Raw genomic sequence first — 24723 nt, forward strand, 5'->3', positions numbered from 1 at the left:
TGCTCCATTTATAGTAAGAATCTAGGCCAGGTTTTGGTTTTACAAGACTACTGACTTTCCTCTTAGTTATCTAATTTTATTTTCACTAGAAAGTGACCCATGAATGTTTCAGAAAACTATCTATTTTAATAAATGTCTGTCTATGCAGTGATATAAACTGATGTACTAAGGTGAAATACTTCTGCGTGGTAAAGCAACACACTCCCGGTCGCGCCCAGCCCGTGTACAGGCGCCTGTACATGGGCTGGACGCGACCAGGAGTTTCGAATTTACTGATAAGAGGTTAAATAAGGATTTTGCCTCACGACACTTCTAATAGACACGGGATATTACAGTGCACAATATCGGCCTGACAGGAATTTGTATAGCCGGATTCACTTATTATGAATTAGAGGATTCTATCTGGTATTTATTTAAGACTATATTTGCCACATTTATTTGTCTGCTGAGATTTGAGTTCCATGGGAAACCTTAATCTGGACTCTGAAGCTATAACCATTTGAGGATTGATATTACCAGTGAGAATTACTGCAGCGAGCCCTGACGAAGCCGCAGGTTTACACAACCACAGCGAAACGCGTTGGCACAAGGGATTGGAATGTGTTTGAAAATAAAGACAAGAACTACAAGAGCCCGATTGTTTATTGTGAAAAAAATTTGCTTTGTGTATTTTATGACTTTACATAATTTAGACTTTATTTGTGCTTGTGTGCTCCAAAAACGTTGTGTTTTGTCACTTCCTACATGCACCAATTTGACAACTCTACCATCAAGGCTTCTTGCAGCAGAGATGTAGAAGAGTGCATGCAGTGAAAATAGATTTAAAATAGCTGATCACAGGACAAGAACTTCAGATCCCCTTGTGTTGGACATGTTATAAGTTCCCAGGCAGAACTAACAGGCCCAGGTGTGACAGGTAGGGGTGTAGCTTCAGCATGGGTGGTTGAGCTGTGACACCCCTCAAATCCATTCGTTGGTTTGGTAGTTGCATCTGTAGAGCCCCGAGTTGGCACTGTTATGCCAATATTGGTTTTTCTTATTGTTGTCATTTTACTAAGAGGTTTTAACTTGTTAACTGTTTTGGATCGAGATCTGAAATATGTATATAGCGACTGGTTTTCCAAAAAAGTAGTAAATCAGCAAACAAAAGAATGGCTCCTTGAATGGGTGAAAATGTACTACTTTTAGGAATTCAAAAACATTGGCAATGAGCTTGGAAAGCTACACCAGTCTCCAGCTTAAAGGCATTATACTGCCCATCAAACCCTCACCTTCATCGTCCTCACCCCCCGCTACCACTCTCAATATCACCACCCTCACCACAATTCAATCTGTCTAAATAACCCCTTTTGACAGGTCAGAGCCTTCTTTTTAAATATATTAATATGGCACCCCTATGTAGGGCCTACTGCCCACACGCCATGGTATTTAGAACTAGAACATGTAGAACTGTAATGATAAACATGTCTTGACAGTGAAAAGGCCCTACAAACTAGTTTTACTGCAGTAAGCATGGCTGTTCTATACTAAAGAGTACCTTGCAATATTAAATGAAATAATGCTATTTCCAGCTAGGAATCTATTGTATTATGTATTAACCTCTTGGATGCTATGGGAATTCCCCTGCTGTGCTGGGATTTCGCGATCCTCGCACATTCATGACGAGCTGGGCTCGTCATGAGCGTAGCAGGAGGCTACTGCATGACGAGCCCAGCTCGTCATGAGCGTCGAAGGGGTTAAATGCCCACTTCACTGGTGAAGTCTGATTTGTATTACATATTAAGGAAAAAGTACTTTTAGAAAGTTACATTTTCCCTGCCTAAAACCTATGGAGGCTGATTTACTTAGCTGTTATTTCCACTTATAGTGACTGCCTCCCCTCACCTGAAAGTCAAGGTATGGGTAGGAGATCTAGGATGAGTACCTCCCCCCGTTGGGCTTGACATAGTTTGATTGATACAGGTTGATAAGGAAAGGGTCAAAGTTTTCGAACATCGCTATCAGGTGAGAGTATAAGGAGGGGCATGGCTTGGGAGCCGATGGAAGAAGCCGCCTGAACAACGAGCTCCACAACTGAGCCCTCAATTATCCTGACCAAAAGTGATATCGGACCCCCTACCGCCACCAAAGGGTGGGAGAACCGACCGCGCCTGCCTGAGCCGGAGCTCGAAATCGAGTCAAGCGAAATCCTAAATATTTTCACCAGTAATCCGGCTGGTGATTGAGGGACGGCGATCCCAAGGTGGTGGCCGCAAAGTGAAATGGAACTCCAGAGAGCTGCTATTGCGGCGGCAGCCGCTTCCTGGCGCGGGCTATAAGCAGAGGCAGAGTGGACGTTAGCAGCGCCCTGTGGGCCCCCGATTTCAGGAAGGAGACAGAGGAGAGGTGCGGAGCTAGCCCCCATTACGAGCGGCCCGTGATCAGGCTAGAGATCACCTGCAGAGCGGCCGCGAGCTGTGCGGAGTTACGGTGGGAGAAACCGAGGCGCCATCGAGAACGGAGAACATTGCCCACCTAAGCCGGGAGACGAGGACGGCCCCTGGGGTGTGCAAGAGGCCCAACCTGACACTGGTGAGCGGGGTGTGGCGGGGCCCATGTCCGCGAGCTGCGGAGGTGGGCGCAGGATCCCGGGACTGCCGCGCTGTGTGATCTGGGGTGGGGAGTGGAGCCAGGCGTTAGTCGTGGCCCGTTGAGCCCCCGGGGAGTATCCTTGTGGGATTAACGGCTGGTTGTGGGACGCCGATGCCCAGAACACGGAAGATCCGCAGGGGGCGTCAAGGGGGCCCCAGACCCAGCAGCAGGAGGAGCAGCAGTGGGCACAAGGTTGTGGCGAGGCTGAGCGAGTAGCTCCCCAGGAGAAGAGACACTGAGGGGAGTTGTGCCCGGCATCAATAGCTAAACCACTAAAGATCGAGTGCTGCCGCAGCCAGAACAGCAGACCTAGAAGCTGGTGGAGGGGGCTTGACTGAGAAGAAACAGAGGAGCAGCCTGAAATGGTTTGAGCCAGGAAGAGACAGAAGCCCAATCGGTTGCCCGGCTGGCAGATCCCTGAGGATATTTCTTGGAGGCGGATGTGAACTAAACAACTGGCTGAATCAAAATGTATATTTAAATTGGAAAAGCACTGGCAGCCCTAGAAATGAATGGTTTTCGTGGTACTATGCCACACTGATGTACTTCTACGCCTGGATTTAGCACCAATACGGTGGGAGGAAAGTCGCATGGCTGAGCTTTTGACTCGGGGGGTGCTGACAGAGAGATTGCCCGGCAAAGGACTATATAGCTTCGACCAGATCACGTGGAGTGGGTGAGATAGCTGCTGACGCTCCTAAACATGGGGAAATTGAAGGGGAAGAAAGACGAGCTCAGCCATTGTTGGACAGCGAACCCCCTGGACAGACAGAACAAGATGGGTCTGAGGAGCCGCAGGACCTTAACCTGCAACACCAATTCGACAAAATTCTGACGGCAATAGCGGACTCCCGCGCTGCTCTTCAACAAGACATAGCGCAGGTCGCCACAGGCTTGGGTCTACTGCAGGCAGATCATGCTAAATTGGTGGAGAGAGTAAAGCTAGTTGAGGGAGCGATTCGGGTCGTCGAACCGGGGCAGAAAGAACTGAAGGCCACGATGGCTAATGCTTTGGATCGTATTGGTGTGCTGGAGAGGGGGGCTGTAGATGCCGAAGGCAGGAATCGACTGAACAACATCCGCATAGTGGGTCTTCCTGAAAAGGCGGAGGGACTGGACATGGTACAATATCTCGAGACCTGGCTGAAATCAGTAGTGGCGCCGGAAGGTCTATCTACTTTCTACACTCTAGAACTAGCGCACAGAGTACCGGCCAGTCCACCTCAACAGGGGCGACCCCCGCGACCAGTGGTAGCCTGACTGTTGCACTTCCGGGACAGAGACCTGCTGCTCCAGAAGGCACGCACGGATGGACCCTATCACGTTGGGAACAGTAGGGTCAACCTATTCCCGGACTATACCTTTGAAACCCAGCGACGCCGGTCATCCTTCCTGGCCATCAAGAGAGAACTGAGGGAAGAGGGACTTCAGTACTCCCTGCTATTCTCGGCCAGGTTAAGGATAATCGTAGATGGCAAAACATGTTTCCATGATACTCCGGATGACGCCTGCGCTTGGCTGTAATCCTACAGAGCTGGGAAGGATGGCCAAGAACAAAGGGTGCAAAACATCCCAGAAGGATTACCACAACGAAAATTGCAAAGACTTCGACAGAGAAGGCGGGGCTTGAGGAGGCCCTCGGTGTCGCAGGCGGAGGCGGAGCAGCGAAGGGTGCTGGAGGTGGTCTCAGCTATGTCGGGTGAACAGGAGATGCGGTCCCCGGGAGGTACTGATTCGCAGAAGGACATAGAATAATCCCACACGGAAAACTCGGAAGCGGATAGCGTACGACTGCCGAAGATCACACCAGTGACAGCAGATGGGATGTTGGACGAAGGTTAAAGTACCTGGGGAAACGAACATGATGTTGCTGGGAGAGGATGAGAAATTCTGAGGACACGGTCTAGAGGTAGAACATGGTATTAGTAAAAGTCATGGGAGATGGCGAAGTATATATCCTCCAAGGGGTCTGAGTTTCGTGTGCACTAATTGCTAAATGTCCACGAGGGGATCAGGTGGCGATTGGGGGGTGGCGATGAGTGATGCTTTTATTTATTTGGGGCTAATTCAGGGCGGGAGGTGCACAGAGGTTGGGCGGCGGTCCGTCGGCACAAAGTCCCCCTCGTTGCCCATAAGGCATGCCCTCAGCGACTGCTGCTGGGCTTAGACATGTGTTAGATGTTGCAATGGTTTGGATGGGGACTAGCTGTTCGGTTCTAGGTCCTGTTCTTGGGGGGGTAGGTAGGTTAGTTTGTTGGGAGGGGAGTTGGGTTTGGGGGTTCACAGGTGTGGTTCCTAAAGTACGACTTGAGATGCAGATGTTACACGTTAGCGATGGGAGATACAGCTGATTTACGATGCATTACCTGGAATGTGAGGGGGCTTCATACGATGACACGGTGCCACAAGATACACGCATATTTAGTTTGCAGAAGGATCCACATAGTGCTACTCCAAGAAACTCCTTACCAGGGCGGATGGTATAGCACTGCAGAGAAGATGGAGAGGGCAGGTATTTAACACCACCTACTCAGCATTTGCATGGGGAGCACTGATCTGGATTAGAGCAGGAGTTCCTTTCCAGGTGACAAAGCAGACAATAGACCTGGCAGGCAGGTTTGTGGCCATAGAAGGCAGACTCCATGGCAGGGACATAGCACTCTGCAGCGTTTACGCACCTAAAGTTGATCATTCTCGCTTCTTGGGGCAATGATCTTGCTCGTTAGCACATTATTTTGCAGGTTCTGTGGTAATGGGGGGGGATTTTAACTCCATAGCAGATATATCGTTGGTTAGATCACACCCCCACTAGCTGATTCCCCTGTCCACAGATTGACTAAAAGTAGGCTAGACTGGCAGAACAGATGGAACCTGGTGGACGTGTGGCGCACACATCAGCCACTCGAACTGGACTATTCCTACTTTTCTGCGATGCATGATCTACATGTCCGTCTAGGCACGGTGTTGTGCTTGCCCTCAGTGATGCATACTGAATATCTCACTAGGACGTGCCTACAGCACCTGGTATTCCCAGGCGGTCTCCCATCCAAGTACTAACCAGGCCCGACCCTGCTTAGCTTCCGAGATCGGACGAGATCGGGCGCATTCAGGGTGGTATGGCCGTAGGCTTGTGCCTACAGCACCTGGTATTCCCAGGCGGTCTCCCATCCAAGTACTAACCAGGCCCGACCCTGCTTAGCTTCCGAGATCGGACGAGATCGGGCACATTCAGGGACGATCAATGATCACAATCCACTGCTATTCACTATGCACTGGATGACGGGGGTGTCGAATATCCACACTTGGAGACTACGGCCTGAAACGCTAGAGGACCCGATTTTTCAGGGGGAAGTGAGCAAAGGAATAACCCATTATTTCACAGAGAATGCTGGATCGGCCTCCACAAGGGCGATAGAATGGGACGCCTTTAAGGTAGTCATAAGGGGGATCTGCATCGGAAAACACGTAGCGGTGCGAAAGATGTTGCTACAAGATGTAACCGGGCCGAGGTTAGACTGGGCAAGGCAGAACTAGCAAGGCCTGGTCATCCTGAAATTCATGTGGAGATTAAGGCAGCGAAAGAAGAGGTGGCAGCGGAGGTTGAGAGATTGCGATGCTTTGACTACAGGGCTTACACTGCGAGGGTAAACGCAGAAGGGGACAGGGCAGGAACATTACTAGCTTGGTTGGCCAATCCGACAAAGAGGGGCTCCCCTATATTGGCCCTAGAGGATGATGACGGGGAGGTGGTCTACACCCAAAACGAGATTCTACACTGTTTTTTGCAGTATTACGAGGAACTATACGGAAGCTCGTTGGTGGCGGAAGACCTTGAAATCGACTCCTTTCTGAGTGGAGTAACACTCCCAGAATTGGAGGAGGAGCAAGCATAATGCTTGGGCCAGGACATAACGATGGGGGAAGTTCGGAGTGCTATCAAGCACATGGCCCGAAATAAAACGCCAGGAGTAGAAGGAGTGCCGATAGAGTTCTACTGCAAGTATGTGGATTTGCTGGCACTGAGGCTCCTGGAGGTCTACAAGGAGGCAAAAGAATTAGGTTGACTACCTAACTCCATGCGGGAGGCCCTGGTGATCCTGCTTTTGAAACCTGGTCGAGAGAGGACAAACACGGCCTCCTACCGCCCATTATCAATGTTGAATACCGACTACAAAATATTGAGCAGAATTTTGGCGACCCGCCTTTTAAAGCATATGACCTCGCTAATCCACGAAGATCAAGCCGGGTTTATCCCGACTAGGAACACGTCCACTAATGTTAGGAGATTGGTGTGGATACTTGAGGAAGAACAGCCAGGAGAGCGACAACCAATGGTGTTGTCTGTAGATATCGAGAAAGCCTTTGACAGCTTAGAATGGCTATATTTATATAAGACGATGGAGCATTTTGGCCTGGGAACCGACTTTGTGGTGTGGTCTTAAGTATTGTACATGTCTGCTGTGGCTAGAGTGCACGTTGGATCGCTGATATCATCTCAAAACCCAGTAGCTCGAGGAACGAGACAGGGGTGCTCGCTCTCCCCCTTGTTATTTGCCCTGGCAATAGAGCCGCTGGCAGCAAAGGCTAGATTGGGCAAGCACTATGACGGCTTGTGGAATAGGGGAGATCGACAGTACATATCGCTGTACGCTGATGATCTGATGATATTTCTCGAGGATGCAGGGAGAGCACTGGAGGGAGAAGCAAATTTGCTCTCAGAGTTTGGAGACATATCAGGGCTGGGAGTGAACTGGTTAAAAACATGTCTGTTTCCGGTGAAGCAGGGAGGGCTCCAACCCATTACACATTGATAGGTGCGGTGGGAACTGACTTGTTTGGCATACCTGGGGGTACATGTCTATCACAATGCCACTGATATGCTGGAGGGAAATGTGGGGAGATGCGTGAGAGCACTAAAAGGTACTATGGCCTTCTGGGCTACTCTCCCGCTGTCAGTGACGGGCCGAATAGCTTTTTAAAAAATTATAGAGCTTCCTAAGCTACTGTACTTTTTTAGAACACTGCCGATATGGGTCCCGTGCTCAGTGTTTAAATTGTTGAAATCGCTCATAGTGGGGTTCCTGTGGGAAACTGGTAGACGGAGAGTCGCTCAAGCAACGTTAATTAGGCCCAAAGCTGAGGGAGGGCTGGCGGTCCCTGATTTTGAGCTGTATTATTTGGCGGCCCAATTCCAGATACTGACGCAGGCAGTAGCAAAGGAATTTAGAGGCCCTGAACACCAAAGAGGTAGGGAAATCCGACGCCACATCCTCTCTTTCATAGTTATGCAGCAAAAGCTGGACCTTAGGGATCTTTCTATGGAGGAAAAAACACTGAGACTGTGTTGGAATCGAACCCAGCGCAGGGCGGGAGTTTTGCACCCTTATGCGCCCAAAATCCCATTGGGGATGGCAACAGCGCTACCACACGGCGGCGACTGGACGCCACTACAGAAATGGGAAAACGCAGGGATCCAGGTAATTGGAGATCTATATGAGGATGGAGTAATGCCACCCTATCAGGTGCTACAGGAGAGATACGACCTATCAAGAGGAGGATTTCTTATACATGCAGCACTGACAGGGGCGCTGCAAACACAATGGCGAGAAGGGTTGGCAGAACCTAAGACAACAATGGCGTGCCAATACACCATGATGGCAGCAGGGACCTTCAAGGCGGTCTCCTGCCTATACTCCAGAATGATAAATGAAGGGCTAGCACCCTTAGAAACCCTGAGAGAAAAATGGGAAGTAGACATAGGGAAACCCATTCCTGAGACGGCCTGGGTACAGATAATGCGTAGAGCTTGGAAGAGTACGAGGAACGCAAGATTCCAGCTGGTGCATTTCTATATACTCCATAGGGCATATTTAACACCAGGGAGAATCAAAAAATATTTTAAAGTAGAAGAGGCAGCGTGCCCTCGCTCGATGTGCAAGGACAGAAGTAGAACTGGAGCACATGTTATGGTCCTGCCCAGGGATAGGAACCTATTGGGAGGACGTGGGAGACACTCTAATTACCACTACGGAGCGGCATCTGACCTTTGACATGGCCACATGCGTTTTGCACTGGTTCTCTCACACATTTAAAACCAAGGTAATGAGTAAGTTTGACATGGGGCTCTTACTGGCAAAAAGAGAAATAACAAGGCATTGGATGGCGAAGGAGGGACCTAGTAGCTAGAGATGGAGGGCCGAGCTTTTAAAGTGGGCGAGCAGCGAGAGTGCAATTAGATACCAGCAGGTGAGACGGCTTAATAATGAAAGAGCACTGGAGGCAGCGACGGCATGGGAAACGATAGTACAAGCTTTACAGGATTACCAGATAGAGGAAGAGTAGGAAGAAGACAAACGAGGTAGCAGGGAGCTCCCTAGCTATAACAGGTACATTGAGAGACAAGGTCAATTGTAGCTGCTTTTTGACACAAGACAACAAGATGTGGCAGAAGTTACACACACCGGTGAGGGGAGAGGGGGAGAGGGGATTATCGACAGTTGGGGGTATTTTGGTAGTAAGTAAGAATAGCAGTTTAAGGTTACTGATAAATTATCTCCATAATATATTACAGTAGTCGTATTGAATAGTTCAAGAGGGGCAGAGAGGAGAAGACCACTGAAGGGACTGATTCAAATTGATGGTTGATGATTAATATGTATGTGCAAGATGAATACATGAAACCAATAAAATCAGTTTAAAAAAAAAATCAAGTGGGCGTATAAGTTGCCCTATTGACCCAGGAGAGTGGATCTGGCTATTTATGCTACCTCTGTTTCCATCTATGTGTATACTGACACCATGTTAGGCAACCTAATTTGTATGTGTTTTGGTAACAAGGTTATTTAGGGCAAATTGCTCTATTCTGTGTGCTCCTATTAGACATTTAGTAGACCGTCTATTGAATTGTGTTGTAGGATCTCTGATTGAACACTCAAACTATCATTCTGGGATCTTAATTTTTCTTCTGGCCAGAGAGATTTCCTCCTCAACAGCAACCTCCATGACACCTATCCTTAGGATACAAGATTTGTGCCTAGGCTATAGTTCTGTTGTTTATATGAGATCTAAAGGCCAGATATTGTGTCCTGTAAAATAAATCTGGATACATTTATGCTCCAAGTTTTTGGACAGCAGAGCCAGGTTTACCATTTCTAGTTCCATTAGAAGGGGGCACTGGTCAAAGATTACTCTTTCGGCTGAGAAAATGTACATCAAATGTAATAGAAGGGATCAGGGTAGAGGTACCCTGACTCTATGGGTGCAATATAGGGGTCTGTGAGGGACTCCTGATGGACAACAACATGCCCCAAAATTATGCTTTTTCAATGTGTGAGGATTCACAGATCCATCTCAATGCTTAGGGTGACCCCCCCCCCCCCCTCGTGTAAACTCTCAGCGGATCTATGAATGGCCATGACATTTTTAATATATATATATATGCATTCATAGATGCACTAAAACACTCATAGATCCACTCACAGACCCACTTGGACACTCTCACACCCACTCTTAGACCTACTCAGACACTCACACACCCACTCAAAAACCCCTCAGACATCCACTAACAGACCAACTAAGCCACCCTCACACCCTCTCACAGACCCACTCAGATACTCTGACACTCACTGACAGATGCACTCAGACAGACACACACCCACTGACAGACCCACTCAGACAGTCATACACCCACTCACAGACCCACAAAGGCACTCACACACCCACTCTCAAACCCATACAGCAACTCACACATCAACTCACCAACACATACAGCCACTGACTCACACACCCACTTACTGACTCACAAAGACACTCACACACTCACTCACAGACTCATGTAGCCATTCACACCCACTCATCAACACATGCAGCCATTTACACACCCATCCCTTAAGGTTATAAGTTAGAGTTCAAAAATGTAATTTAAATGTTTTAAAAATGTTAGAAATTCACTAAAAAAACAAAGGTTACAGGGATGTTATAGTTAGGAAATAAAATTAAAACACATGGAATATCACAGAACAAACGAAAGGTTACAAGGGCATTATAGTTAGGAAATGGGATTTAAAAAACATTAACATTTCACTGATAAAGCCAAACGTTACAGGGACATATATTTATACTCAGATTGTATGTGCACAAAACCAGAGAGATTCAGTGGTTATAGTTATCTGAGCTAACTATACCTTACGCCCTCGCAATGCACTGCTTATGACCTCACCTATTACTTAACTCATGACATTGTGATAGACATAGGCAGCCCAGCTGTGTTTATTGATATGTTGCTGCTTAATAAAAAACGTTAGATTCTAAAAAGGCCAAGATCCTTTTTGTGCAATATTCCTTGCACCAGGACACTTTGGACAATAACAATAAATAATATTAACAACAATAATAATAATCATTATCATAATATTGATAATAATTATAGATAGATAGAAAGATCGGAAGCCTAGGCCAAAGACAATACAATTAATTTAGAATTTCAGTAGAGATTCCTCCATGGTATGGGACAGTGGAGTAAGGCCTTACCTTATACCAGTTCATTGGGAAAATGTTCAAAAGATAAAAGGGGTGCAGTGCATCTGGTATCCATGGACCTGAGCTGTAATTTTAACACAGTTAACAGATCGAAGCTCTGATCCATGATAGCAGAGATGGGGGTTGAAGAATCCCTAATTTCCTTGCTGATAGAAATTAATCAGGATTGTATAGCAAAGGTACGCAACAACCCATGTGCTGAGGTCATAGAATCTATCAACTCGAAAACAGGGGTCCCCATGGATATGTCCTAGCACAGTTCCTTTTTATACGGTACATATATTGGTACAACTTTGTGAGGAATGGAAAACACATGCCCTAAATGGGCAAACCCCTTCCTCATCCTGCTGCATGTGGATTATGCAGTCCTGTTGGCCAGGACTGCTAATGTCCTTCAGGGTCTATAGGACGGTTTTGTTTATTTTATGAGGGGCTTTGATTTGGTCACCAACCTAACTAAAACATTCACACTAATATGTTAGCAGAAAAACACAAAAGAAGCCAACTATGTTGATGATATTACAGTGGGCGGTTGAAGAGTTTTACTTATTTGGGTGTCACATTGAACGCCAGGGGTTTGCTGAGGCCACTTACAAAATATGAGGCACCAACAGTTCTCAAGATCACAGATGCATAAAGGAGCTGTTGACCATCTACAAGAGTAGGTGCCTGTGTGTGTTTACATATGGAGATGGACTTTGGGTCCACTCAGAAGAGGAAATCTTGCAGACTGTGGAGAATAACTTTCTGTGAAGACTACTATCCACTCCCCGTGAGTGTTCTACTTAAGTCTGTCACAGTGAGCTGGAGTTGCCTTATTTTGGGGACCTAATCAAAATGAGTCCATTGTTATTCTAGATCTCTTTTTGGGCTAAACAGGAGGCAATCTTTTTGAGGTATGTAGTCTTTGGACAATGCTCTATGGACCATTCGGCGTACTTATGTAAAAGAAACGTTTTTATGTTGAAGTTCTTGAGTTCTTCCTATAGCTAGAATCTTTGGGGCTGGCAGCAAGAGAAAGGGTCAAACAACTAATTTTAATTTCGGCTAAAAAAACCTACATTTATGATTGAATCACATAAGATCTCGGAGACCTCTCATATAAATGTACTGACAGTAGTTGGCCAGAGCCCTATAACCTTTAGGTAAAGAAACCCCAACGCATATGTTATCTGACATGCTTCACACTGCATGCATCTTCTTGTCTTGTTTCCTGACTGTCCCCATTGGTCTAGGAATTCCATGTTATTCAAAGGAAAGCACAACTCACTTTGTGTTGTTTTGCAAATTATATTCTGCTGCTAGGAAACTCTAGTACATTTAGTTGTCTTCAGAAACATGCTTTTTGGATTAGTCAATTTTTAGTCAAAATGCTTTCTAAACCTACGACGTCATTCTGCAGCGCAGATGAATAAGAAGTACTGATGATTTGTACTGGGCTTTTCATCTTTCTGGTTTTAGGCAATTCCGTTCCTTTTAAATTATTGATTTATCTGTGCATTAAGAAACTGTTTTAATACTCACCCTATTGTATTTATTGCAAATATGAAATTTACTGTTTTAAACACATAATTTATTTAGGTTTTAGGTAACATTTGAATAGTTACTGTGCCGACTTTGTACTTTTATGACTTATTAAGTACAATCATTATATTGATACCTTTAGGGGTGTACTTTGTGGCCGTGTAAATCGTCATAATTAAGAGTTCTGAAGGTGTGGCAGTAGATATAATTGTCTTTATTTACTGCAACACTTTTCATTCGTTACCGTCTTGAGCTCCAGTGCAAAACGTTAATAAAATATGTCGAAAGGCAGGTCAATACTAGCTATAGAAATCACTCTCAGATCTCTCAAAAGGCTGAGTGAGAAGCCAGACATCTTGTCAGAAACCGACAGGATGTGTGCAGTGTTACTGGCACGTCTGCTGAATATTTCCCAAAAATGTCTGAAACACAGAGGATAGCAGAAAATAGCTGGTCACCGAATTGCAAGAAATTTTTTCTTTGAAAGGCGTTGCTGGTATGTTCAAAATTGCCACTTTAATTTGTAAAAGTACTAACACCTTGCATATTTCAATGCAATACATTGCATTTCAGTCAAGTCTTTTTATTCTACGTGCAATTAATCTCAGAAGATTGAGTGAAATGCAGATGGATCAGAGACATTTGCATCTGTTTATACCTTCTTGGATGTTCGTTGTGTGTCAGGGGGATTGTTAGTAACAGGATGCAGTAAATGGCTACTGTCACTCAGATGCCTGTAATCCTGGTATACTTGTGTCTAGAAATGGGCTGTAATTACAGCATCCTGCAAATTTAATCATCCGTCACAAATGAAGTCTTTGTTTTCAAGCTCCATTAAAAATAAACATTGAAATCAATAACAGTTCATGCAAATTTCAAATAATAGATCCATTTAGCTTTAGTGGAAGACGTATTGTTTACGTATTGACGATGTAGCTATCTAGTCACGCCTACAACCTCACCTTTGATGTCTTTGGGGATGACAAGAACCTCGTATCGGCGAAGACAAAAATATTCCAGCAAAGTCCCAATGTAGGTTTGAGGTTAATATTTTTCTTAGAATTAATGATCATTTTTTTATTCATTAGAAAATTAAGCGTATTTAAAAGGCGCACGCATACTTACTTTCCTGCACCTAGATGAAGCTTTTCGAAAGCTTCTGATCAAAAGGCGTCATGCATATTAATAGCCTATTGTATCGAAATTGTATCATCTGAGGCTGACAGATGTTTGATGACCTAAAATGGCTCCCCACAGGAATCGGATATATAGGGTAATCCCTGGACAACTGGCATACTGATACTGTAATTAAGGTGCATTTTTAGGTTAGCGCCATTTTTCTTAAAACTTTTATTGAGGACCGTTGTTTTCCAGCTCCTCACAATGTTTACTTCCTGTCACCAAGCTAACGCATTTTTTACGTGCTTGGTAGCATCGGTTATTAATCAGGACAAGAAAAACTCGACCAAGAGTTTTCCCTCATGCATGGCTTTTACTTTGTAGCATTTTTTGAGGAGTCTGTACCCCTCGTCTATACAGGACTCGTTTCTTTCAGGTGGTGTGCCAACGTTGGTCCACCTTGAAATTTTAAAGCATTAATTTATCTGTATAAAAATATTTTATACGGATTCTGCTTCTATTTTCTTTGTTACAACACAACGCAAATTCAGACTTCACCATATTAAGGATACCAGACACGTGTACTCAATTCATCTTTATTGATCAGATTTGTAGAACGTTTAACATTTTTAGAGAGCAGCTGAAGCAATTGCGGTTTCTAAGTGCTGTTCTAGGAGGCAGGGACAAGGCTTTCACAGAGAAAGTGGCGGGACGCAATAACAGGAACAACACATCTTGCTACCAGGATTTTCGTAAATTGTCCCCTTGGTTTCTAGTTAGACGCGAGAAAGAGCATTCCAGAGTCTGGGTACCAGATAGATGAAAGGTTTTCTCCCCTAGCGGTGTTTCTTCCTAGACATGATGATTTGTTGAGTACAATTTCCCTAGTGGAGCAGTGTAGAAGTTGTGTATCGATCAAACAAGCGTAAGGCTTTAATGTTATGAGCAAGTAGGGTTTAAGGAAATGGGTTTGAAAGCAGTCCGGCTTGAGGGCCCGATTCACAGAATGAACTTAAGACTCAATCCTAAACTTACTACTATTTTGGTATTCACATAATGCACTTACTACTTTTGGCATTCACAGAATGAACTTACTACTTTTGGTATTCACAGAAGTTAGGATTTTGTCTTAAGTTTGTCATAAGACAGATTTAAGACAGACTTAAGACAAAATCCTAACTTAAGTCTGTCTTAAGACAAATTTAAGACAAAATCCTAACTTCTGTGAATACCAAAAGTAGTAAAATCATTCTGTGAATGTCAAAAGGAGTAAGTGCATTCTGTGAATACCAAAATAGTAGTAAGTTTAGGATTGAGTCTTAAATTCATTCTGTGAATCAGGCCCTGAGAGTCGAAGCCATGTTTAAAATTTAGACATGGACTATGAGACAGAAGGCCTTGTTTTGTCCATTTGAGGGTGAACGTTTTCATACAACCAAATAAGGTAAGTTGCAATTGTCTTTGGGCAGCTTTGATTATTGAATTGAGGACTTTCATTTATTGTTCATAGATTATTGGGATACTATTGTTTGCTTACTAAACCCAGTGTCTTGAGCTTGTTATGACACAGTAATTTGAGGGTGCACAAGAGAGCTTAATTAAAGATGGTACCAAAGGTGACATAAAACCTTTGACTTGATACAGCCAAGAGAGGAGTTTAGCGACTGTATCCAAGTGAAGAGGACAAGCTGATTTGTTACTGTGTTAACTGGTAGCAATTCTGTCTCTGAGCCATGAAATGCTATATTAACTCTTTCATTCCGTACTGGATGTGTAGTATGCAAGTAAATATTTCACTTACAGACCTCAGTCTTTTTTATGTTGCTATTGTCAGTATACTTGCCATACAGCATGCAGTAGTCAGTGAGATGGGGGTGAGGGGGTTTGTATCTCAAATGTCCCGACTAAAAAAGCAATGGGCTGCAGGGTGGAGGGGTGAGATGCCTAAGATTCGTGATTGGCAGTTTCCATTGGGAACAGAGTCAGTACTGATTTGCATTAGATGGGCCTCTGTCTAGAGTGGCACAGTGGGCAAAAAATGATGGGTTGGAATACTACAGAGAGATTGCCACTGGTTAGACCAGTGATGCTCAAAGTACGGCTTGGGTGGCGCATACAGCCCTCCTGACCTTTACATGCAGCCCCCTGGGCAACAGCAGCATTGGGATACTGTTCAATTGACTCAGTACTAACAGAAAAAACATGTTAAATAAACAGCAAGCATTTATTTAAAGGTTAATTGCAGTTAAAGAAAGGAAGCAAATATGATGTACTGCACCCCTTAACTTTAGGAACACCTTCATTTTTAAAGACAGCAAATTTAAAATACGATAGTCTCTTTAAATTCATAAAGAGTATTTCATTAACCTGCAGAAGCATTTCACCTTAGTAAATCAGATTATAGCGGTGCATTCAGAATTTTATTTTTGTAAAGTGACAGTTTTCAAATATGAAATTAGAAACAATCACCCAGACAACAATGCAATTAGTGATTAAATACAAACACAGGAGAATGTTTTGTACAACACACATCCTGAAGTAATGTACATCCTGAAGTCATGTATTTCAAGGTCCTCTTATATGTGTTAATGAAGGAAAAGGAGGGAAATTGAAATAAAATGTTTTCCCAGGATCACACAATTTGGTCAAGTGGGGAAGCTGGAATTCATCCCAGGTTTTCTAATTCTACATTGTGCAATTCAGTACAGCCACTAGATGTACATGTGTCACTTCACCTACACAAACTTTACTTCCCACCCCACCACCACCCTGCTGGCATCAGTAAAGCCCGCTGTCACACCAAAGACTAAACTTTTCGGCCCCCGCGAAAATGTTCAATTACCCATGGGTTAGACTATTTGCAAGCACTCATCCCATCCCATTTCATCTGTTTGAGTGGCAGTAGTAAGCCTGGAAACTTGTGAAGGGTGCAGCTTTCTAAGCCTACTATTGCCAATGCTTGTGAACACCAACATTTAGTAGATTTGCATCCAATAAAGTAGTACTTTTATGTGGAAAAATGTACAACTATTTTGCTAAATCTGTCACTTTATATGTTGAAGATCTCTATCCAAAAAATTAACATGTTAAAACTTCTTTGTGAAATGACAACAATAAGAGAAACTGACACAGACATGGCAGCTCTGACCCAGGGCCCCAAGCCAACTACCAAACCAAGAATACATTTGAGGGGTTTCACACCTCAAATACCCACGCTGAACTACCAGGCCCAGTTAGGACCCTGTCCGTTCCAATTGAGCGTGGTAGTTCTCCAAGGAAACTCATGACTATGGTCATGTAAAACACCAGAGACTGGAGTCCCTGTCCTGGGATCACTTACTTTAAAAGTATTTTCACTGCAAACATCTTCTTGATCTCTGCTACAAGAAGCCTTGATGGTTGAGTTGTCAAATCGGAGCATGTGGGAAGGGCTCCATGCTTCTAGTTCTCACCATTTACAAATCATTTCATCAAGTGGCTGACCCATATACTAAGCCTGAGTCACAAATAGAGGAGGGCGTGCAGGTAAATTAATAGGGCCAGCCAAGCCAGAGCTGAACCATGGATCTCACTGGGCGCTAGATGTCTGTGAACAAGCCAAGCATTAAAAAGGTTGGCTTGCATATTGTGCAACAAACATGAGGTAAAAACTTGATATAGTCTCTTCAAAATTCAAAAAAGTGTATTTCTTTAACATGGGTAAGAGTTTCACCACAGTACATCAGTTGTATCAACGTAAAGACAGACATTTATGAAAAGTTAGTTTGTAGAAACATTCATGACTTGCCTCCCCAACAACAATGTCATTGGTTAACTAAGAGGCAAGACATTAGTTTTGTAAACCCTAAAAGTTGCTAGATTCTTACTACAGCTGTAGCAGTCACGGTACAGTTCACATTCTGAATTCAAGAATTTAAACGTGCACTCCTGTGTGATAATAAAGACAAACATTGGCATAGCCAATAGGTCTCGCCTTTGGGACCTTATACATGTTTAACCATACAACAGTTTATGTTGTTGCACCAAGGATATTGTGCTGCATAACTAAATACTAATAAGGTCCCAAAAGTGAGACCGATTTGCTATGCCAATGCTTGTTAAACTTGGTTCCAAATTAGGGTCCCTTAGGTTGGGTGCTGCTCTTAATATTTACAAAGTGAGACCTATTCCTACAGCTACTTATCGTTCTGGCATATGGGGCTAATCTGATCAAGCAGTTTTACAAGATAGTTTAAATAAATGTGTACGAATATTATTATTACTTCCCAGGAGCACCCCTGCTTCAATCGCGCATATGGAATTAGGTGTGCAGTATATTGGAGATTCCATCAAACTGGCTCCCATTTTACTTTTGCTCCCAATCTGGTCAAGACCTGAGGAGGTACTATCAGTCTAATATAAATGACTGTTTACCACTGTCCCAGGCCTTAGGAATGTGTGTCTGACTTATGTCAAAAATCTACTTCAGTTAATTTGTAGGACAAAGCTGTTCACTAATCTGATACATATTGATGGCCTTACCAGGCTTCTGATGAATTATTGGAGCATATGACGGAGCACAGATGGGAGTGTGAGCAGAAGAAAAGTATCCTTTCAATGTTTTTGCAGAAAATGAATTATGCCCATGTAATGGAACTACCTCAAAATCCAAATTGCATCATTCCCTTGTCAATCTCATGTCAGACCATATGTGGTCATAAGATAAACTGATCTCAGAATGAAGCAAATCAACAAATGAAAAACGAACAGTCATGTTGTATGAAGTGTCCAGCATTAGGTTCCATCTCATGCACAGCTGTTGCTTCCCACCGAAACTGAATAATTATATACAGAGAGGGCGAAGATCATAATTGCAGTGACCCGGTTACATATCTCGATGTCTGCATACTACGTGCACGAGAATGGAGCAAAATATGGAGTCTCACTTTGACGGTATTTTCACTTACATTTACTTGCATGTAATCTTCACGCACCAGTGTTGGGGAGTCAACAACACAGGATGGGTAGAATCCGAAATTCATCCTCCTGCTAGACCAGAGTTCAGCTTCAAAACCATGCATGACAAGAGACGTGAAAGATTGCAGGATAAGCAGTGTAGGTTAGAAGATATTTGTGAACAACGAGAAATGGCCAGCTCCACACGTTAAGAAATTATGTTATTCTGTGTTTCTATTAAGGTAATTGGTCTCAGGCCCTAATGGCATTAACAAATAATGAAGATGTGGTGCTCTGGATGGTGATGGTCTGACCTACATACTGGTGTTAATAGATATCAATCCCTGAGGTGAAGATGTTAGGGAGCAGGGAAAAAAATATAAGTGAAATTGTCCTTGTCCATAAGGGTCCGCTCAACACCAGGACCATTTATACCAGTCTCCGGTGCTACGGTAAATTTAAATCGAAACCTCACCTTTCATGACGAACGGATCATTTTATGCCAAGTAATGGAACTAACACAAAATATTTAATATGCAATTAGGATACACCGTCAAATTAATTCATGCAAACCAATAGTAATTAGACTGCTACTTGATAATAGCAATGACTTGTGAGCAATATAACATTTGCACTAATGGCCATTGCAAGTGAATGCCAAACCAACCCACATGCTCTTTTAGCACCCACAGACACCATGCCTTTCCTGTACACTAGATTAAAACGCCCACATCTCAGGTTTATCATCAGATATCACTTTTTGCGCCTCGCAGGCTGCTCCCGCATTGATGGGACATGTTCTACCCGCTGCCAGTTGTTCACAGCCGCGACGTCTCAAAGGAAGGCACTAGGTAACAACATTACTGGAAGGCCTCAAGCTACCGGCGATCACCAGCCTCCCAACTGACCCACCAGCAGTCTTCACGACATGTGGGCGGGGCTCCGAGATGACGATTTGATGTCGTAAACTTCTGTCAAAGAGACATTTCGTAACACTAGACCAGCTTTTGACATAGGAATTCCCCTTGTACAGAGGATGCTGCTGTTCCCTTTGCCCACAACCAATATGGTTAGAGTTTTTATGATGCGGTCCAGAGTACAGAAATCATTTAAAGTGCATGGAGAGGGTAAACGTTAATGGTACAAGGATAGAGTCGACTTTTAAATTATTTCAGGCAGGTCATGGTGAACCGTAAACGTGCTTTTAGGTAATGTAATTGTAGAGTGCCAACATTAAAATTATAATTTGACATAGTTGCAGTTAAATAACATTTCATGCAAAAGAGATGTTTTTAAGGCAATAAATATAGACACAATCGATTCTATATTCAATGTGACATGTCCAGCCGGACAGAGGTCTTAATCTTTACTTAATGAAACAATGCACAGAAAAGGATTCCTTCAACAAATCACCGTAGTGGAGCACAAGCCTGTACCCAGACACATATAGATCAATACAGTGAGGAGAACAAAAGACAAAACAGGGCTTTGAAATAGTATGCTCCCCGAGGTCCTATGCTGACTCATTTGGGGTCCCCTTGTTGACTTAAATTAAATAACAAGCATTGGCCGCGCGCAAGAGAGGCCGCGAGAGTCGATCTGTGGTGGGGGAGGGGGAGAAGCGGGTGTTGTGTGTGCACGAAAGTGAAACTGATCGAGATCAGGCGCTGAAAGCTGGCGGCTGCGAGCGCACTTGTGAGCGTAACCGGAAGCTGGTGGCCGACAAAAGCGTCTGGTGGCACTTTTAAAAGCCACTCACTAAATGTCTCGCCAGACCAGTGCATAAAAAAAGAGGCTTTATAAAATAAAATATTTGCCTAGTTTCAAACAATTTTGACATGCTGGGAAGCTGGTATGGATTCCATGATACTTGGTTTCACATTTTGAAATTCAGCAACCAGATGGACATCTTTCTCTCTTTGTACATCAAAGGTCACTGTTTTGTCTTTCATTTTTGTCTCAAGATACAAAATAAACTGAGATAACGATTGCAGATGTGACTGTAGGCGCCCAGACCCAATAATTAAGTCAAGTATGCATTTGTTTGGGGGTTGTCGCCCCGCAAACACCCATCTTGAAGCTACGTCCTTGAGATATGTTTAAGTAACACTCAATGTGGGTCAGAGGTAGTAGAAATGTATTGAAATAGGCAATCAATAAATACAAGTATTCTGGAACTGCTCTTTAGATTTTGGTAGCATGTGATTTCTAAGGTCAAACTTTAAAAAAATGTATGCGATCGGATATGACTTATTGATTGACAAGACACACATACAGCCAAATGGATTTACTCAGTGCTGACTTGATCGTTTAACTTCAATGTTATATAATCAAGGAGAAACATTTTCTACAGAAGTCATTGTGTTTATACTCACTTAAAGGAGAATTTAGTACTTCGTTGTATGCCTGGGTAATTTGTTCCGTGCACAACTAAATCAAACTGTGTCCCTAATCCGAGTGTTGTAAAGTACAACAGGAAACAGGAAGGGGTTTCAGAAATTTGTGGTTTAATTTGAGACACAACAGCACACGAGCACCCTTGCAGCTCATCCCGGACAGAATACCTGTCTGACCCAGAACGCTCCACCAGGATTGCTTTGGTGACATTCTAATACAAAGTTTCATTACAAATAGAACTATTTTAAGCCCACAACACATCTTCCCTCTTAACAAACCTAAACGAGAGATAAATACATTGGCCAAAAATACAGAATAGATAGGCGTAAATTCAAATAAAAGCAACAAAATAAAAATACATATTCATGTAAGTATGAGGGGAAGACAGTATTCCTAAAGTTGCGTACCCTTCCAACAGCTGATGTAGTGTCATTAGGTTTGGGTGAAGAGCCACTGAGTTCAGATACCCCATGCTGACCACAACCACCCTCTTCACTAGCAGGGCCAGCAACAGTACTGAGTGATGGCATACTTGCGTGCAAAGGCTGGAAATCTCAACCCGCATCTGTCCGTAACTCAGTTTGACCAGTGCCACACAACCACCAAGCAACATCATTAATTACCAATGATCTCTCCCAGTGGTTTTTCCCCACATGCATCAAACCTGGCCACAAAATTCCCTTCTTCATTTGTATGACTACACCCAATGCTCTCTCTGATGTGGGCCACCTTACTTTTACTCTACCATTTACCTTTTTGCACCAAAATGGAATGATTGGACACTTTCACCACCCATGAAGCAGGGAAGAATTCGGAGCCAAGTTTTTTTCCCTTAGAGCCTCTTACTCTTCACCACATCTCCGACATGAAAGATCACCTCCTTGACATTGTCACAGGTGTCATACCTTGCCTTGGACTTCACTGTCTTCTTGCTCACCTTGCACCACACTTCTCACACTTAGGAATTGTCAGACTTGATGCCGTCTTATCTAGCATCCATGTGGAGATAAATAACAGGACGAACGCATCCCTCTCAATAACTCAAAGAGCACAAAAACTGTAGAGGCATGTTGTCTGTTACAACAGCTTCACAGCCTATCCTGGACTGCCCTCATCACATCTGCCCCAGTCCCCAAAGCCAACTGGATCGTCTCTTTCACCATGTGGTTAACCCTTTTTAGGTCGAGTAATTTTAATTACTTGAAACCTATTACATCTGCACCAAAATCTCTTGAACCAGCCGGATTTCCTACAATGCATGTTAACTTTTCAACAGTGACGCTTCTCCAGCGCGTGCTTGCCCCGTTCCCTCCCACTCGCTCGCATCCTGCCCCCCCACCAGGCTTCGACTCTGTGATGCATGCAACCGTGACGCTTCTCCAGCGCGCGCTTGGCCCGTTCCCTCCCACTCGCTCACATCCCACCCCCTTCCCACCAGGCTTTGACTCTGTGATGGATGCTATATAAATGACAGCGCTCACACCTTACTCAAAGTTTCTTTATTTACATTCGCTCTGTCTCGCTTCTCCAGCGCGTGCTTGGCCCGTTCCCTCCCACTCACTCGCACCCCGCCCCCCCACCAGGCTTTGACTCTGTGATGGACGCTATAAAAATGACAGCGCTCACCCCCTTGCTCAAAGTTTCTTTATTTACATTCGCTCTGTCTCTTCTTAACTCTCATTGCGCACTCACTACCTACTTCTCGTTCACAAGTGGCTCTTTTTCCCTCTGCCATTTCTCACTTACACTCTTTCTTCTCACCACATCAAAGCGAAAGCTTGTTTTGGTACTTCCCCATAATCACTCCTCGTTTCCTGCTGTGTCCGTCCTGAATGCCAAGTCTGTATGGAGTTTGCCTGTAGTAGCGCTGCGCTACGTTACCCTATTTTAAGCCAGCAGTGTCCCTACTTCAATGTTAAACGTTTGGACTGGTGAAAGGCTTATGTTAAAATCGTTAACATTTATTTATGTGGGGACGGTGTGGCAATGTACATTGCCAATGGTAAAGTCTAGATTCACCACGTTTGCCTTGGAAAACACAACAAATAAGAGACCTGTGTGTAAATATTTGTGGCGACCTCCAGGGCAGGTTTAAACCGGAGACCGCAGCTCTGCCAGAATCTGGCAATCTGACTCCAAACATATTTTAAACTACCTCAGAATGCAAATGTGTTTGGATACACTATATATATATTTAGTTTTATAGCATTTTTTAACACTATCGGCCGCCGAGAGCCACTCGGGCTGTACTGGAGTCTCAGAAACGTCATCAACAGTTGCCCTCTTACTCCAGGTGTATGATTTGTGGATGTATTGTGTACAGACAACAATCTTTTTTCAGAAGGATTAAAAAATATTCTAGCTGGGACACTAAATTTAACCTAGACTTCTAGGTGATGCGTTTGTTTTACTATTATTTTGTGCAAGAGGTGAACGTTTTTTCAGCGTGCCAGCACTGCATCTTTGGCCTGACCTTTGTTTCCGCTACTATTCACTGCTGACATGATTCCAAACCTAACCATACTATGCTGTTAGCTACCTATGCCTCTCACTCCAGCATGTATATAGTTAATGTATCCTCCTCTGACCAGACCCTCCAACTCTAACTCCACCCTCCAACTCCACCCTCCACCCTCCAACTCCACCCTCCAACTCCAACTCCACCCTCCAACTCCACCCTCCAACTCCACCGTCTACACTCCAACTCCACCCTCAAACTCCACCCTCCACCCTCCAACTCCACCCTCCAACTCCACCCTCCAACTCCACCCTCCAACTCCAACTCCACCCTCCAACTCCAACTCCACCCTCCAACTCCACTCTCCAACTCCACCCTCCAACTCCAACTCCACCCTCCAACTCCACCCTCCAACTCCAACTCCACACTCCACCACATCACTCGGGGACACCACCACGTCACTCGGGGACACCACCATGTCACTCGGGAACACCACCACATCACACAGGGACACCACCACATCACTCGGGGACACCACCACATCACTCGGGGACACCACCACATCACTCTGGGAACACCACCACATCACTCGGGAACACCACCACATCACTCGGGGACACCACCACATCACTCTGGGACACCACCACATCACTCAGGGGCACCGCTCAGGGGCACCACCACATCACTCAGGGGCACCACTCAGGGGCACCACCACATCACTCAGGGACACCACCACATTACTCAGGGACACCACCACATCACTCAGTGGCACCACCACATCACTCAGGTAAACCACCACATCACTCGGGGACAACACTACATCACTCAGGGACACCACCACATCACTCGGGAAAACCACCACATCACTCGGGGACACCACCACATCACTCGGGGACACCACCACATCACTCGGGGACACCACCACATCAGTCGTGGATACCACCACATCACTCGGGGACACAACCACATCACTCTGGGCACACCACCACATCACTCAGTAACACCACCACATCACTCAGGGACACCACCACATCACTCTGGGACACCACCACATCACTCTAATACACCACCACATCATCACTCAGCACCACAACAGCACTGTCCTTGCTTGATACCAACAA

The 24723-nt window shown here is 44.6% G+C and overlaps 1 protein-coding gene, 1 non-coding gene and 1 pseudogene across 2 annotated transcripts in view; 1 reads left to right on the plus strand and 2 right to left on the minus strand.

Moving 5' to 3' along the window:
• The window catches only part of PRMT8 (protein arginine methyltransferase 8), a 755104-nt gene that overhangs the window by 318871 nt on the left and 411510 nt on the right, over positions 1-24723 (plus strand). The gene's annotated exons all lie outside the window — the stretch shown is intronic.
• Positions 5641-5759, minus strand: LOC144776781 (5S ribosomal RNA). The gene has a single exon (XR_013600593.1). It is a non-coding gene; the product is annotated as a 5S ribosomal RNA (ribosomal RNA).
• Positions 5763-5884, minus strand: LOC144781089 (5S ribosomal RNA; annotated as a pseudogene).

The sequence above is a fragment of the Lissotriton helveticus genome, chromosome 1_1 (genome assembly GCF_964261635.1).
Source record: "Lissotriton helveticus chromosome 1_1, aLisHel1.1, whole genome shotgun sequence".
Classification (NCBI taxonomy): domain Eukaryota; kingdom Metazoa; phylum Chordata; class Amphibia; order Caudata; family Salamandridae; genus Lissotriton; species Lissotriton helveticus.